Below are 17,979 nucleotides of genomic sequence, written 5' to 3'. Positions count from 1 at the left end.
AGACTAGACCCTAGCTGGCACCCTGCAAGAGACAGAAAACCTCTCCCCTCAGGTCCCACCAGCCCTGCTCTCCCCTTCTGTGCACCCCTTTCAAATGCGTTTTTCTGCTTTGCCCCCTCCCATTCAATCCGTTCTAGGTACAGTGGTCACGGTGATCCTGGTAAGTCCCAAGTCAGATCGTGTTGCTCAGAGCTCAAAACCCTTCAGAGGCTCCCATCTGGATTCGAACAAAAGCAGTCTTCTCCCTCTCTCCCCCTCCCCATCCCCCCACCCCGTGTCTCTCTCTCTCTCTCTCTCTCTCTCTCACACACACACACACACCCCGTCCCTCCCCTTCCCTCAAGCTCTTCCAGACACACTGGCACGCTGTCCCTGGCTGTTCCTAGCAGCTCCCTCCCCATAGCCTCCTGCACTTACTATTCTCTCTGCCTAGAATGTTCTTTCTCTCCATATCTACAGGGGCTGCTCTCTCCAGTCCGTCCACATGTCCCCTTCTAATTAGGGTAGCCCTCTTTCCCTTTGATGCTTTATTGTTCCCGTAACCTGCATCATCTGGTAACATGCTAAAAACTTCCATGCTTTCATTTGCGGGTCCTTCCCTACCCCACCTCTCACTCCCAGATTGCAAGGCTCTCTGTATAATGTTTTCACAGCTGTCTATCTCGAGGACCAAGTACAGTGACTGGCTCCAGCAAGCACTCAGATATTCGTTGAAGAAATTAGGAAATGGACCAGGCTACTTAGCTTCAGAAGCTCTTTCATGGAAGTTCCCATCCCCTCCGTACCAGTTCTCAGCTAGTTGACTGAAGACTAGCACCCTGACAATGAGGCAGCGCTAAACTGTGAATGACAAAAATATTTACTGTGTCTCCGAGGGTCACTTGTGTTTGGTGTTTTATTTTTTTAATAGTTTTTTAAAATAATTTTTAAATTAATTAATTAATTTATTTTTGGCTGCGTTGGGTCTTCGTTGCTGTGCGTGGGCTTTCTCTAGTTGCGGCGAGCAGGGGCTACTCCTCGTTGCGGTGTGTGGGCTTCTCACTGTGGTGGTTTCTCTTGCTGCGGAGCACGGGCTCTAGGTGCATGCACTTCAGTAGTTGTGGCACACGGGCTTCAGTAGCTGTGGCTCGCAGGCTCTAGAGTGCAGGCTCAGTAGTTGTGGCGCACGGGCTTAGTTGTTCAAATCTGCGTGACCACAAAACCCACGTTCATGGACCCACTTGCCTCTATTGCTTTTTTAAGCTATAGGAATGCTGGGTGAGGAATGTTGTCTGTTATTAACTAGAAAAACATGATCCCCCTTTGAGCCTTCATGTCATTACCTATAAGATGAAAATGGACAAACACAGCACATTTCCAGTGTTACTTTTGAAGTTTTCAGTGCTATCTTACATGAAAATAACATGAAGAAACAGAAGCAAACCTGCCTGATTCCCCCTTATGCCTTGACTACTTGGCCTGCAGAGAGGCCTCCAAGACCCTCCTTGGATGATCTGGGGTTCAGCCCAGCACTGAGCTAGACGACCACGGGCTCCCCTTCCAGCCCAGTGAGTCTTTGCATGACTGTTTTGGGTTTTTTTTTCTAGACTCCCATTTCTTAAAAGTTTGAGAGCCAGTCACAGATCTCCATTTCACCCAAGGGCTGGCATGTCACGAGGTCACCAATATTTGTTTTATGTACTGCTAAGAGATTAAGGGGCAGTATAATTTCAGAGAAAAGTTAGGTTCCCTGGAAGTCAGGAACCCCAGCATCCTGCCCTTAAACACTCGAATGACCTTGAGCAATGAAAGGTCTCCAGACCTTCATTTCTCATCTTCAAATGAGAAGACAAATTGGACAACATCACTGTTTCCTAAAGTGTGGTGTGTACACCGCTGTGGAAAGTAAGCAATAGGTAGAAAAAAGTTAGGTGCTTTTATCTTATGTATATATCTATAAATACTTAAATAGCCTCTCAGCTCTACAGTATCTTAGCTATTATTGCTACAGCAAGGCTGAAGTCGGTGACACAAACACAAGCAAGACCCAATGCTAGTACATGTGGTGAAGGTATTGCACCTTCAGGAATTGTCCTTTCCACCCAAACTGTCCAGAAAGATTGACACCGATGAAATGGATCGCTATTGTGGATCCTCATATACCAAATTCCCATGAGCTTTGCTGAGAAGACCTCAGCAGTGCATCAAAGCATCCCTCTGATGCAATGTGAATAAGGTTTAAAAAAGTTATTAATGGGGGAGGCAAATGTTAAATCTATAGCAGAGGTACTTTCCCCATAGGATGGGGGAGAGGGAAAGTATGTAAGCACCTGTCATAGGGCCTGGTGTGGAGCAGGTGCCCCATACAGATTTTATTACAAAATATTGAGTATAGTTCCCTGTGCCATAGAGGAGATCCTTCTATCTATTCTATGCCTTCTTTGAATGACCGTAGCACTTGTTGTCGGTATCATTTTTATGTCTGTTGTTGCTTTGTGACTGAAAATGAAAAATTTCTATTTGTCCATGTCCTGGCCCTTACATAAAAATGTGTTCATTTATCTATTTCATAATTATTGACTACGTCTTAGACACCGTGTTAACTGCTGGTTCTAGATGTTAGTAAAATATAGACCTTCCTGCTCAAAGGGTCACAGTATTTGTGGGAAAACAAAAAAATGAACAACCTATGTCTCTAAGAGCTTTGTACTTCCCAAAGAGAACACACCTCGTAGGTACAATAAATACATGTATCATACGTAAATGTATAAATAGTTAATGGGGTTATACACCTGAGATAACTGCTTTTCGATTCTGAGGAAATGATGATTATATTTCACCAGGAGCTCAATACCACTCTGAGAATGAGGGCTTAACCCACGACTTGACTCACTGCATCGCTTTCCTATATGAAAATACACAAGTCTGTACATACGCTCTAGAAAAAGGCTTATCTGGCATGCATTTCAGATAGCAAGAAGAAAACTTCAAGAGGTTCAGAGAAGCATCCAGAAGCTCAGATGACTGTCTGGCACTAATACAACTTGCTTGACAGGAAAATAGAGCTGTAAATCTCACAAAATTAGATGATCTTTTAAGAATTTCAAAACCTCCTGCTATTAATTGGAAATCCTAGAAGAATAGCTTCTTTTAAAATGTACTGATAATATGCTTTACAGCTTAATATTCAGAAGCCTATGTTTTGGCTAAGTGAGCTTCAGGAAGGAAGGAAATTTGCGGTTTACCTCCACTTACTTTGGAACTGCTGGTTCCAAACATCTACTTCTATGCACAGTCATCTTATCATCTGTAAAATGGAGGCAACTCTAAGACAACAGAGTTACAGAGATGTTGCACAGCTCCATGTGTCATTGTCTTCATTTGTTTCAGAATACCAATAACATCTAAGCTACTACTGAAAGAGTGCTATATTACTTGGGATCATCTAGTGCAGCTCTGTCAAAGTAAAGAAAAGGGACCTAGAATGACTATAATTTTCCCAAGAGGACACAATTATTTTATGGTAAATCTGGGACAAGAACCCTGATCTCTTTGATCCCATTCCATTGTTCTTTCATTGGGTTCTGAACAACCCAGAGAAATAAAGAGAAATAAAACTCCTGTGTGCTGTGTCACTGGTACAGGACATGGCAAGATTGGAATTGGAGCATTACATATTAAGAGGTATCTGAGAAATTCTTCAAACTAATTGAGATATATACCAGGTACATAGAAAACAGTATGTTTTATGAAGATGATTCTGTGCAATGAACAGAGCTGGTAACACACACTGGAAGGTGAATTCTCATTTTCTGGCACCTTGAAAACTCCACCTCAACATACACGTTAAAATAAACATTTGAACTGGGTCATATTTAATTCTGCATGCTCTTGTAAGTCAGCAAAATATTCCATATATCATTTAAGTTGTCACTCACTTTTTAACTTGACTTTCAATTTCTAAAAGTCTTTCCAAACATAAAACAGAGGTGGGAAAATGGTATATGGGAAGCTGCAGAGATGAAATAAGCTTATTTCATTAGGCATAAAGATGAATATCCAAACAACTTCTTCATGGCTGAAAGTGTCCAAATCTACTGTCTTCATTTTGTAGTCAAGGCCTCCGGAAAAATATGCTAACGGATTCCTTATTACCCGAATGCCCCATATCAGTTTCAGTAGGTATCATTATATATTATGGAAATTTTTCTCAGTGACAGTGAAAGACATCCTGGCTGAACATCCCCCTGCCCATGACACAGAGATGATGGTCTCAAGCTATCTTGAAGGCATTGGAGCCCACACTATCCGTTACTAATATTAATGGAGGATAAAACTTCATATTCTGTTTGCTCTATATTTGTTAAATCACTTCTTCCCTTCATTAAACTGGATGGCCCATAACTGAGTCTGTAGTGTGTCTGTCATTGGAAACTGAACAAATTTTTGTTGGTTTTATTAATGTCATACGTTTCTAGGGACGGTCTATTCAATAACTAAGTCTAGTTTCACAGTTACAAATAAATTATGATGTAACTTTGAATAAATTAAGCTCATCATAAAGGAAGGATACTGAGAGTTGCTACTACCCCTTCCTTGAGGGGCTCTTGTAAAGCACTAAGTAAAGTAACAGAGGTGTATATGTATGCATATATTTTCAATGATATTTGTACAGACTTAAAAAGAACTCTACAGAATGCATTATAAAAACCTTAATGCTGTGTGTCCCTAGTTCCCAGCTCTCTCATTAAAACTACTTAAATGAACACAATCTTATCTGTTAGGATAGCTATCAGAGTACTCCAAATACTACTTCTTGCAGTACCCTGTCCCAAACATTTGCCATCCTCTTCCCATTAGTCCTCAAGTCAGAAGCCCCGAAGATCTGTTCATTAATTTATGAACACATTTCTTCATCCAGCGAAGAAAATTGATTGATCCCTTACCAAATTTCAGGCACCATTCTTCAGTATGATTTATAGGCATGTTCAGGAAATACAGCAGTGATTAACACAGATGAATATAGTCTCTCTTGAGCTGAGGGGGGAGACAAAAGTGAATAAGCAAATATAAAATCATAAGTATAGTGCTTCCCTGGTGGCGCAGTGGTTGAAAGTCCCCCTGCCGATGCAGGGGATACGGGTTCGTGCCCCAGTCCGGGAAGATGCCACATGCCGCGGAGCAGCTGGGCCCGTGAGCCATGGCCACTGAGCCTGCGCGTCCGGAGCCTGTGCTCCGCGTCGGGAGAGGCCACAACAGTGAGAGGCCCGCGTACCGCCAAAAAAAAAAAAGCTATGAAAACAAAACCTATGGATGGAGACCTACATGAAAGATGGAAGAGTATAATAATGGCCAGAGTACATTACTGTGGCAGAAGCAGCAGCCCTTAAGGAGGACAACTTCATAAATTACAAATCGGATTTAAATAGACAGGGAATTGAAAGTGGAGACATTATTTTCTGCAGAAGATGATGGGCAGGGGAGAACAAAGAAAATAAAACTGAGATTGTTAGCAAAATACAATGCTAAGCATATAAGTTAGGACTGAGTCCTTAACTTTCATTTTTATTAATGACTGGGTGAGTATAGATTACTGACTACACAGAACCAAGCCTGGGAACACATTTTATATTTATGATCTTTGTGCCTAAAACTAGATTCTCCTGCAATTTAATATGACACTAGGACAATGACTGGCCAAGTTTTAGATTAATCACCCTTACACAAAGATTTTTCATTCATATAATCTCAAACAAAACTGCGTCACCAATTAAGTTCCAGATCCTATGCACTCTGGCTGAAGATATAAATATCTTGCAAGCCCAGCGTCACTTTCCTCTTTCTCTGGTAACAAATCACACTTTCTATTATGACAATGGCCCCAGTTATTGGCCCAGGAATAAACACTTGACTCAGGAAGAGCCAATTAAAGCCCTCCTTTAGAGTTGATCGAGAGCTTTAAGGTTAGAGTATTTCAATCTTATGAAATTTTTGTAAAACAAAATTATTTCAAAATCTACTAATTATTCTTTAAGTTCTAGAAACTGCATTCTGTGACTGAGAGGACAATTTATTTGCCGTCGTTTCTGCTCTGCCCACTTTATGTTTCTGTTATTGTGAGATAAAGACAGTGGGGAATGGCTAACCAATTCTGATTCATTCAACACATGAGTGCTTCTTAGGTACAAAACACCATTCTGAACATTGTCCGAGGTAAAAAGATAAAATAATACCTAGCCCCTTATAATACCTAGCCCCTTACCCTCAAGGATCTTCCAGCTTAGCAAGGGAAATAAAACATGCACACAGATGACTGCAACAAAAAGAAGATAATGATTGCTGCCAGATGTTTGGGGAGAATGAGTAGAGCAAAGAGAGAACACAGAACAAGGCGACATTCAACAGTCAGCCAAGAACTATTTGTTGAGCAGTTGCAAGCTGTGACCTGGAAATGGAAGAGGGGAACATAGATCCTCACATGGGCAGGTAAAAAATCAAGTGTTATTACTTGTAACACAGCTCTTCAAATATATTTTTTGGCACCAAGTGCCTACTAAATAGCCTTAAATTAAAAACTAAATAAGGATACAGTCTCTATCAAATATAGCCTGAGGTACTGATGCCTAAATACTAGGATCACAGTATTTGTGTTCCCAAGGATGCCTTTCTATTGCTTTGCTTCTTTCCCCCTTTCCAAATTAGCTAATGCTGCCTTAACAGGATATCTATTTCACTTGTTCCAGCCTTTTTGATCCAATGTATTGAATAGCAGAATAGGTGAGTTACAAGAGGATATTTTGACTTCAAACAACAGAAATAAAATACTATATAATTGAAAAAAAAGAGGCAATCTTTCAGGCACACGTGGATCCAGGAGTTCCCATGTTTTAACCAGGTCCCTTTCTCTCTTCCCCACCCCTTCTTCTCTCTGCCTTTTCTCCTCTCTGGTATCTCTCATTATGGGATTCAAATATTTCCCTGTTTATGTGGGAGCTTCTGGCACAGCTGCGGGCTTATACGCTCGCAGCTCCAGGGCTGGCTGGAAGGGGCGGGCGCATCACAGCATAAGGTTGCACAAGGTGTGCACTTATATAGCAGGGCATCACATCTAGGAGTGATGGATGATCACATTGTATACAGGGGTAGCTTCGCATAGCTTTTACATCACTTTTCTTGAAGATGGCAGTAAAATGGTATGTTTTTACCAAATCAAATAGTGTAACATTGTCCAAGAGATATACGTAAAGCATTTAGAGGAAGGAGGCTCCTTTTTCTTTTAACTCCGGCACGGATTGTCTATTGGACAGTGGTAACCCTATGTCATCACCCTCGTTACTCCAGCAGAACTCCAGGGATTAGCCCTGCATAGCTCTTGTTAGCCTCTATTCCCTTCCTTGAACACTGTAGCCAGAAGGTTTTTTTCCTCCTCAAACCTTAAGTATTGAAACCTGGAGGAGGGGCATGTCTGAAAAGAAAATGATGGACTGGACTCTCCCTAGAAGGAAGATAAATGGGTGGTCAACAAGAAAAAAAATATCCTCTGTACCAGGAAATGTTTGGAGTGTTGTTTGGGTATCAAAAAACGGGTGCCCTACACATAAAGCAACAAAGGATATTGGTCTAAAAACAACACCATGGCCAAAGGTGCATGGCCTATTTCAACAGAGGATTTGAAAGTTAAAAGTTAACCTGTAAAACATTCAATTCAATTTCATCATTTTACAGATGGGCAAAGTAAAACTCAGGCACAGGAACAGAAGTGCCAAGGTCATACAGGTGGTTGGTGGAAGAGACAACCAACTTCCCAACTTCTGACTTTTTAGGTGTGTGTGTGTGTGTGTGTGTTGTTTTGTTTATGTGCAAGGACATTTTTCTTCAGTACACTAACATTACAACAGAAAGTATAGCCTTGTTTTGGTTTTCTCTGTGCCCTCAATTCTGTATAAGACAGTTTCGCTGCCCTCCAACGGAAAGGCTCAGCAAGAGTAGAGACCACCATAAGCAGTACACGTGGGCACCAAGGGCAGATACATTGCCCTTCCTTGTGTAGGAACTAGGGCCACTTGTTGCTGGGCCAAGTTTGGGCTGGACCTGCAGGATGGGACACCTTTGAAAAACAGCTTCCTAACTGCACTACTACCTGCTCTGGCATCCTGATTCCACTCCCCAAACCCCCCAAATCTTCAGCCAGAAAAAAAAAAAAAAAAAAAAGAATGGATCACTGGATCACTGGATCGATGGGGAGATTTCTGTCTGCTCCTCCTACTGTCACTTCTTTCTTGCTATTTCCTGCCCGAGGAAACCTGACATCAGCCCAAAAGCATCTCTGGAAATGGGTAGGAGGGAGCCTTACACCTGTCAGCGCCAGAGAAGAAAGTGCGCTCTGCAGACTTCTCAGTTGTTCCATCTCTTGCGATGAAAGGAAGAAAAGGAGCGAATCCGCCACAGATTTACTGGAGACCAGGGTTACTTCATCCGGCTCCGGCCACAGTAACCCCTGAAGAGCAAAGATGCATTTCCATTCCCAGCATTTCTTGTTGGCGTCTTTCCCTACAGGCTAGCCCAGTGCCTGGCCCCGGAGAAGTCTCTGCGTAAAGGTTCTTTAGGTCATAAATCAGGCTCCTGTGTGTATGTGTGTTTTTCTTAGGAAAAACTGGCACAGACGAATTAGCAGTAGAGACTGGGGGCTCCCTACTACCCTTCATGCTTGGCGGCATCACCTTCGACTACCTCGCATTCTCCCGGCGCTGACAGCCCCGGCTCCGGACCTCAGGGTTGGAAGCAGTCAGCCCCAGCTAGAACCGCCCTGTCCGGAGCTGATGCCACCCTGTGCCTAGAATGTGCGTGTGGGTGCAGGCGGGCGAGCGAGCGGCTTCTACAGTGAGACCGAAGCAGGAGCTCAGCCTTCGCCTGCGACCTGCAATCCCCAGATTCCCTGGGGACCTCGAAACTCCCAATCGGAGGTACTCCCCCCGCCCCACAGCCGCCCACCCATTCCCTCCCCCCTTACCTCAGCACGCAGCCCCTCCCTGCGTGATGTTGCAAAACCGTGGGGAGGGTGGGCGCTGGGAAGGGTGGGGAGAGCCTGAGAGCAAGCGAGGGTGGGAGGGAGTGGGCGGAGGAGGAGAGGGAGCCGAACGCGCATTTAAAGCGATAGCCATCCTCGCTCTCTCCCCAGTGCTGGGCTGTTGGAGAGCTCGAGCTGCAAGCCACCGAGCGCGAGCTCGAGCGCGGCGCGCTGGCCGGGGAACCCGAGAGCGCACGGCGCCCCAAGCTGGCAGGCGCCGCGGGACCCCCCACCCTCGCCGGCTGCCCTTCCCCGGGCGCCCCTACCCTCCTCGCCCGCAGGAGACCCTGGGCTTCACCGGAGGAGCTCACCCCAAGGGGCCAGGACTCCCGCGGGCCCGCCACCGTCCCCTCCAGTGCCGCCGCCACCGCCGCAGCCGCGGGAGCAGCACGGTCCAGCTGGGGAAGCTGCTCCGCGCCCTGACTTTGATGAAGTTTCTCTGCTGCGTGCTGGAGGTGCTTCTGTGCGCGCTGGCGGCGGCGGCGCGCGGCCAGGAGATGTACGCCCCGCACTCCATTCGGATCGAGGGGGACGTCACCCTCGGGGGGCTGTTCCCGGTGCACGCGAAGGGTCCCAGCGGAGTGCCCTGCGGCGACATCAAGAGGGAGAACGGGATCCACAGGCTGGAAGCGATGCTCTACGCCCTGGACCAGATCAACAGCGATCCCAACCTGCTGCCCAACGTGACGCTGGGAGCGCGGATCCTGGACACTCGTTCCAGGGACACTTACGCGCTCGAACAGTCGCTCACTTTCGTCCAGGCGCTCATCCAGAAGGACACCTCCGAAGTGCGCTGCACCAACGGCGAGCCTCCGGTTTTCGTCAAGCCCGAGAAAGTAGTTGGAGTGATTGGGGCTTCGGGGAGTTCGGTCTCCATCATGGTAGCCAACATCCTGAGGCTTTTCCAGGTAGGGGGGCGCTCCCTCCGGGGCAGAGCGCGCCGTAGCTCCCCGCGCTCTTTATCCTGAAGGCTGGCTTGGACTCCAGGGGTGCGGGGTCTGGTCAGCCTTCGCTCATTTCCACCCTGGAGATCCTGCCGAATCCCTCCCACCTCACCCGAGGAGGTACTTTCCCTGCTTGATTCATTTCCCTTCCATCTCTCCCCTGTCCGCGCTCCACTCCATCCGGCTTGACATTCTGGATTTATGGCCCCATTTAGAAGAAACAGTCTCCGAAAAACAAGGCGATGATTTAAATGGGTTTGCATTCGAGTGAAATATGGTTCCAAAACAGGCTTGTAAAAGTGCCGGGCTCCTGTGAGAGCCACCTAGGCGCAAGGAATAGGAAAGATGAGAAGACGCCTAGAACCTAGGCACTTCTCAACTCCCCAACTTCCCTGCCCCAAGCCGCCCGACAAGCTGCAGCTGCCTTGGAAAATTTCGAGAAGAGCTTAGGGAGGCAGTTCTTAAACCGAAGGCTAGGTCTTCACCTACATTTGGACGTGAATTGCCCATTTCGCTCGGGTTGGATTTCCCGACCTGTAACCTGTCTCTGCGAGGGCATGGGGCGGAAGGCGTGGGGACTGTCCTCAAGCGGGGAGAAGCCACCCGCAGACGTGCCCCCAGGTGATTTGCTCTGGGCAGTTGTTTGCACCGTCTAAACTGCCTTTGCGATCTGGCCACTGGCAGGAGCCGGGCGATCAGCTTTCTACTCCTGCCAGCTCACAGCCCAGAGGTGAGCTCATGCTAACTGCGAAGCACAATCGCTTTCTCTGCACCCACCCTGTGCCCATCCTTTCCCACGACCTCCCTAACGCAGCCCCCAACCCCAGTCCTGGGTTTTGAGGACGATTCTCAGAGCCAGACAAGAAGGCGCCTGGAGGGAGGCAGTAGGGTGCGCTGAGCAAGGCCGGGCGGTCCTCTAGCTCCGGGTGCAGGCGGGCAACGGCGGAAGATGCGAGGACGGCGGATCGGGCCAGCTGAGCCGTGGGCGGTGCTGCAGTGCTCTCTCACCGCCGGCTCCCGCAGCCTCGGCCCCACGGCTCCTGTGCCGCCCTGGGTATAGATGGATGGCTTCTGGATGAAGAAATTGAGTTTCAGGGTCTGCGTGACTATGGATTCTCTTGTTTCTCTGTCTTTCTTCCTGTGTGTCTCCTTGTGTCTCTTTCTCCCTGCTGTTTTTGTTTTTTTTTTTTTTTTGTCTCTCTGTTTTTATGTTCTCCCTTTCAATTTCTGCCTCTCTTTTCCTTCTCTACCCCTATATCCAAGTTTTTTGTTCATCTCTGTCTTGAAGTGATCCTTTCCTAATGCATAGCTCTCTCCCTGCCTGGTAGGACCCAAGCTCAGTTAGTCCCTTCTCCAGATGTTCTGGCTGACCCTTATGCTCCCCGTAGCTAAAAAGTTGGCTCCCTCTCAAGTGTCTTTCCTGAAGCACGTTGGGTTTCTGGAGGGGACTCCTTGTGATTCAAGCTGTCACTACATCAGCACCCAGGAGTATGAAGTTTGTGTTTGTGCCAGAAGGAGGGGTGCCTGTCTAAAGCTGCAGCCTGGTATGGCCCCTCTGAGCCTCTGAGCATCTCTAGCACCTCTTGAGTATGCCACCATGGAGACCTCTAGATGTTTGCAAGGCCAAAAGTGCTTCTGGGCAGCCTTCACTTTGAGGTAATGCTTTCAGGAAGAGCCTGGGTTGTTGTAAGCAAAACCCAGAAGCACTTCCTTTACCTCTGAGCTTAAACTAGAGAACCTGAGGAGGCAGCGCTGCAGGGAGGATGAGGCCAGAGGTCACCTGAGAACCACAGGGGCAACTCACAGTAGTTTTACTGGAGCTCTGGGGGTTGAAGGCACATTTGCTGTTTGACATTTTAAAAATTATTTTGGTGCCTTCACTTGGAGCTTGGGCAGTACTGCAGATGGGCCTGCCTGTCGAAAAAAGAGTGAAATCTTAAAGTCAAGAGAGAGCTTGCCGACTAGGCTGAAGGATTGTGTTTGCTGAAAAAGATTCCAGGGGGAGCTGATTCCTTCTCTGGTGTGTGGATCTGAGGCACTTGCAAGAAAAGAGAACGCTTGCCTTATGCTTAGTTCCCCCGTTCCCTGGGCTGGGAAGGAAAGGAACTGAATGCCAACATTAGCAGTGTGGGTTGGGACCAAAACCATTCAGAGAAAACACTGTCATTTTCCTCTAATTTGCAAATTGCAGCTATTCATGTTGGATTGAACAGCTGAGGGAAAAGAGCCCCCAGTTTTCACCTGCATTTATTGAGAAGAGGCTGGTAGTAGGAGGGATGCACCAACTTGTAGCTTGTGCTGCAAGCTGGATATAAGCTTGGTGTGAGCATCCTGGTTAACCACTGCCCATGTTCAAATATACAGAGATAGATTCCAACAATCTCTTCCCGTAGCCTTATTTTTGCGTGTGATCTTAGAAGCTCCTGGCATGTAAGTCCAGTCCCCAGTTTCCCAGCCTCTGTAAACCTGAAAAATGAATAGAGAGAATAGTGGAACACAGACCCATTGTTCAAAGACACAGTCACTTTAGGGAAAGAAGAAAAGAATGGGTAGGTGAATCTTCTCTGGGATTGCAGGGTTCAGCTCAATGAAGACTGTCCTGTATAAAAGAAACTCCTCTAAATGCTTGAATTCTTAGCTCTCCAGAGATCTGAGTTTTCTTTTCCCCAGTCCCTGTGGGTTGCTGTGGGGAATGTGCCAAACCTATCATTTGAGATAAAAATTTATGGTGAGGTAAGCTTCTAGGCTGGGGGAAGGAAGACTTAGTGACTGAAATGGGGGATGCTAAGCACTGGGGGGCAAGAAGGAACAAGGAGCTAGTAATGGATGTAACAAATGCTGCAGCTGCCAGCAAAGCCTGGATTGAAGTTCCTTCCTGAAAATGAGGACCTGGGCAAGAATGACCACTCAGATGTAAACAGTGTCTCTGACTGGGAATTCTCATCTGCCTGCCGCTGGGCCAGAGCTGAGCAAGTCCTTTCTCTCCTCTGTATGCACACTGAATTGGTTAGTAAGTGACATGTCAGAGGACAGGAATCATATTCAGTGGATCTTTCAAATCCAGGAGTTTGAGGCTAATGAAATTAGTGTGTGGCCAGGGCTCTGCCAACTAGAAGTAAGTCACTGCAGCCACCCTGCAATGCATTTTCAGCCTGAAGGGAGCATCAGGGAGGAATTTCGGGAGATTTGTTTCTGAGCCTGTACAAAATAATACTCTCCTAATGCTAAGAAAGATTAAATGTAAATTAATATTGACTACGAGTAACATATTTAAGAAATAATCGCCGAGTGGGGGATGGCTTAAAGTGGAGAGATTATATAATATGGTGTCCAAAGACTAAATCTCCCCTGACCACTGTTTCATGGGCTGTAAGTAAGACATATTACAATGGCAATTAATGGGAACGTTTTTAGTCAAGGCTTCTCTGCTATTGACTTGAGAGCAAACACTCTGAGAGTATAAATTACTCTTGCTATGTGCTGACTCTGAATGAACAATATTTCATGTGCAGTGACATGGTCTAAGCTATAGACTTGGAATTGAACGGCATCTGTTTCAATTGTTTTGTTCTCTCAAGAGCAACTAGATAGAAAAAAGTGGTCAATTTGACCCTTGTGGGAGCGTGTTGCAAATCTAAAACCTGTGTCCCTCATACCATAAACGAAATACATTTGTAAATTTGTAAGTGTTTTCCTTCTGTTCATTGATGCTTGAGTATAATCTCAAGCTTTGGGAGCAACACTTTATACATAAGTACTTGGTTTTCTTCCTTTCTTCTTTCTCTTTCTCCTCTCTCTCTCTGTTTCTCTCTCTCTCTCTCTCTCTCTCTCTTTCTCCATCTTATGTAATTGGATAGAACTGGGCACCTAGGATGATGTGGTGTTACTATAGTGGGATTTTTTTTTTTTTTAAATCGACTCTAACTTACCCTTTTAAAAATTTCATAAATACAGGTGTCGGTGCCATTTGGAATAGTCTCTATAACAATTTCTGTCTCCACATTTACTGTGTTTCAGCAAATTTACCTAACAGATGGTGAGTGGGCAATTTTTAAAGGGGCATTTTTTTACAAGAGCGGAGAGGGAAGGAATTAGAGACAGGCACATACTATATTTGAAGTTACCTCCACGTGTATTTTATGTACGTATACCCATACAATTAAGAAGTCTTTGGATGTTTTATCTTCAAGAATAATTCAGATAATGGATTACTTGAATATCATAAACATTTAGGGTTTAACAGATTTGTTACATACAGACGTTGTATCATGGATTTAAAAGACCATAGCCAGCGGGCAGCGGCGGGCGGAACGACCGAGGGGCGGCGCGGGCTGGGCGGCGGGTGCGGCGGTCCGTGCTTCCTCGTGGTGGAGGGCTGGGGTTCGCCGGAGACGCCGGGTTGCTCCGCGTTGCCAGGTTACCGAGCGCGTGCCCCGCGCCCGCTCTTCCGCCCGGGCCGCCCTCGGCGCCGCCTGAGCCGTGGTGCGGGCTGCGCGGGGCGTCGGTTCCGCGGAAGCCTGGGTAGGGCGCTGCGTGCGGGACTCTCGTCGCTCGTGGACGGGGCGCGAGCGCGCGGGGGACGTAGGGCGCCGACCTGGGGTTCCCCGGCGCTCCGGCTCCGCTCAGGGCGCCCGCTCAGGGGCCTCCGGCGCGAGGCCCCCTTTCCGGTCAAGATGGCGGCGCCCAGGCGGGCGGCGCCGAGGTGAGCTGGAGCTGGGCCCGGAGAGGGACGAGTCTGCCACGCCCAGGACCTGGACCCCGCGCTGGTCTCCAGTCTCCCGGGGAGCGGCGGGTGAGTGGGTGCGGCCGCGCGTAGGTCCTTCTCGTGGGGTGGTCAGCTCTCCGTGCGTCCGCAGACTTCTTTCCTCTGATAGTCAGATCTGGGGTGGCCCAGGTTGGAGGCGAGGGTGCTTGATTGGGGAAACCTGAGGGGTTTAAGGACTCTGTTGGGATCGTTTCAGACCCCAGCAAGAAGCTGAGCAAGTTTTCTCCTGACTCTCTTCCCGGCTAAGTTTTCTCCCTTCTCTGAAGACGCTAGCTTTTCTGAATCACTTTGTTACCCGGGGGGGATACAGTTGGTGGTTCTGACCGTGGAACGTAGGACCCGGCGCGGGGAAGCCTGAGCTGGTTCTAGTTACTTTGTTTGCAAAGCACTTGTCTTGTCTTTGGAATCTTTGTGTATGTAACCAACGTTGGGAAGAGCCAGCGTTTTCTCCTCCAAAACACTGCGAGGGGTAACTTTATACGTAAGAAACAAGTGGGCGTTCACATCCATCTCTTCTCCAACCACTGAGCCTTGGTTGTGTTTCCTTTCTTTAAGTTTGTCTCGTTTTGAAGTGATAACAAAAGCAAACAAAAAAGACCATAGCCAACTACACAAAGTATACTGTAGTCTCAGTCCTGCCATTAATTAGCTATGTTACTTTAAGTCATTTAATTTTTCTAGGCCTCATTTTTCTCATGTGATGTTTTTTCTTTGAAAAAGTATAGTTTCTAGAAGCCTCTAATCTCTGTGTCATAGTTCAGCTTGGAGAAAACCTGTTCTTATCCAAACTCCATGACATTGTATTTCCAGCTCCAACTTTGGACTTTGAGTGAGTTGGGGGCAACTTTTTAAGGATATTTTCACACAGCTTTTTTAGTTAATATCAGTCTAGCTGACTTGTCATACTCAGACTTTCTCCCATATTCTTTTACCAGTGTGTTCCTTAGTCATATATATAAAGACTGTTGTGGGAAAAATGACCTCCTGGGTCAGCTTACTGCATGGTCATCGACACAGGGCAGGGAGTAAGATTCTGTGGATTTTACAGAAGCAGATACAGGTTTCATTATCCATGTCCTCTCCCCTTTCATCTTACAAAGACAGCAGGCTTTTCTTGGAGAACTGCCAGATAATGCCATCCTGCCTCCTCACGGGCGCCAGGGATGAGTCGCCCAGGGACTGAACTCCAGTAAAGCAGGTGATTGGCTCATGGGTAGGCATCTGACCTCAGCTAAGTCTATCAGACTCCTCCCCAGGACTTTTCTCTCAGAGAAACATGGAAGAATTGTCTTTTCTCTCTGGAATTTCTAAGCTGGGGAGATATGACTCTGGGACTCCCAGTTACCATCCAGCACAAGAAGAGACTTTCTGTAAAATAAAGTCTTGCAGAGGTAAGCAAGGCTGGGCGATGGAGAGAGAGCTGGAACCCTGCTGATACTCTGGAACTTCCAGATCCAACTGTATCTGAATATGGCTGCATCCCTGAATTTCTAGTACTTGTTTGTTGTGGTTGTTGTCGTTGTTTGGTTTTTGTTTTTAAATTTCCTTTGACTATTTTGAATTTGTTTTCAGCCATGTGCATTTGAAAGCATCGTAGCTAAAAGAGCTAATTTCCTACATTAATGTCAGGTTTGCTGAGTGGCATTCCTTAAGTGAAAAATAATATCCGCTATTTTCTTTAAATAAAATCCTTCTAGCTCAGGTTTGAGATATTCAAAACTCTGCCTCCTACCCCCCTCTTTTCCAACATTTACTATGTCACCTTGAAGCATTTGTGACCACATCTTTCCCATCTAGACGCAGTTGAGAGAGAGAGCAAAGACTTCTGATACAAACTGCAACCTATATGCCTCCTACCTGGAAGCTTTAGAACATACTTGATTCTTGTCATTAAAGCAAATCTTTTGTTGTTGTCTCCAGGGCACAGAAGCATTTTCATGGCATAATGGAGTACAAAGTACATTAAGCCTAACTCTACTTCTCACCCTCTTTTACTTTAAATAGGCAGAAAAGAACAATCTCAAACACATTTTCCCAACAAATAAAATACATATACGATTATGTTTAGAAGACGTTTATGCAGCATATAGTTAGACTGATTAATTAATGGACCTTTCGCCAATTGGCACAGTAAATATATATGTTCAATGTGCTTAATTAAAAAGAAGACAATAACATATTTTTACAGGTTAATTATCTGAGAAGAGTATTGTGCCAGCACACTTGATGCTACAGTATTTCATGTTTGACAGGTAATCTTCTTTCAATTATATTTACTGCTAAATGTTTCTTGGATCGAGCTATTAAATTATAAGGTCAAAAGTAAAATGATACGAAATTACAATGAAAAGGGACACATATCCCACTTTATGAGAATAGAAGTTTTAATTTCTTTTCAATGCTACTAGTAGGGACCACAGTACTAATTTGAGCCCTTACTATGAGCCACTGTGCCCATATACATTTAGTTCTTACAGTAGTTCTGCAAAGGGCATATAATAATCCACACTGTAAAGCTGAAGAAAGTGATTCTCATAGCTGAAAGTCACATAGCTGGTGAGTGGCAAAGTCTAGATTCAAACTTGGAGTCGTCTGACAATGCCCAGGTTGTTGACCACTATGTACACTGCTCAATTGTTGCACCAATAAAGAAGTGCTTGAAATAATTATAGATTTGCCTACCCTGAAACTGCAGTGATTTAAAGACATCAAAGTTGCCAGTTGCTTAACCACATCTACTTACAGTAAGAAATTACATTTTATTTCATTTCTCAAACAAGATTAATTCTGCAGGCCCATAGAAACTTGAGCACACAAATCCTACCTCCAAATGAAAGATGCTTGTTTTCCACTATTCAACAGATGGCCCTGTACAGAGGCAATAAATATATAGTAGAATTTTCATTCAAATAAATGAGAAGAGAGGTTTCTTCTTGTCCTGATTCAGTGCCCATCATTATGGATTATGATGGCTCTTCCCAAACTTTACTTCATTCACTCCACTCTTTCTACAAAACTCCAGTAATGGAATCCATCATTCAGATATATGTGCAAAGCAAAGGACTGTATTAATACAGTTGCTGAAAGTCAAGTTGATAGAGCACAGGAAATACATCCTAATAAATGCAACATTAATGTTTGTGTGGGCCTTGGAGTGAGGGGTAGAAGAATTTTCAGTTTAATGGAATATTTTGCCTCTTGCTATGAAAGTGTGGCTTAATAGT

The 17,979-nt window shown here is 45.7% G+C and overlaps 1 long non-coding RNA gene across 1 annotated transcript; it reads right to left on the bottom strand.

Moving 5' to 3' along the window:
• Window positions 1-884: 884 nt before the first annotated feature.
• LOC132433595 (uncharacterized) lies at window positions 885-9,029 on the bottom strand. Its single transcript, XR_009521180.1, has 4 exons — window positions 8,990-9,029; window positions 8,333-8,476; window positions 4,926-5,016; window positions 885-1,322 (listed from the first exon to the last, which is right to left on the bottom strand). It is a non-coding gene; the product is annotated as an uncharacterized lncRNA (long non-coding RNA).
• Between the last annotated feature and the right edge of the window lie 8,950 nt (window positions 9,030-17,979).

Source organism: Delphinus delphis, chromosome 11 (genome assembly GCF_949987515.2).
Source record: "Delphinus delphis chromosome 11, mDelDel1.2, whole genome shotgun sequence".
NCBI classification, from domain to species: Eukaryota; Metazoa; Chordata; class Mammalia; order Artiodactyla; family Delphinidae; genus Delphinus; species Delphinus delphis.
This window is presented reverse-complemented; position numbering and strand designations above follow the sequence as displayed.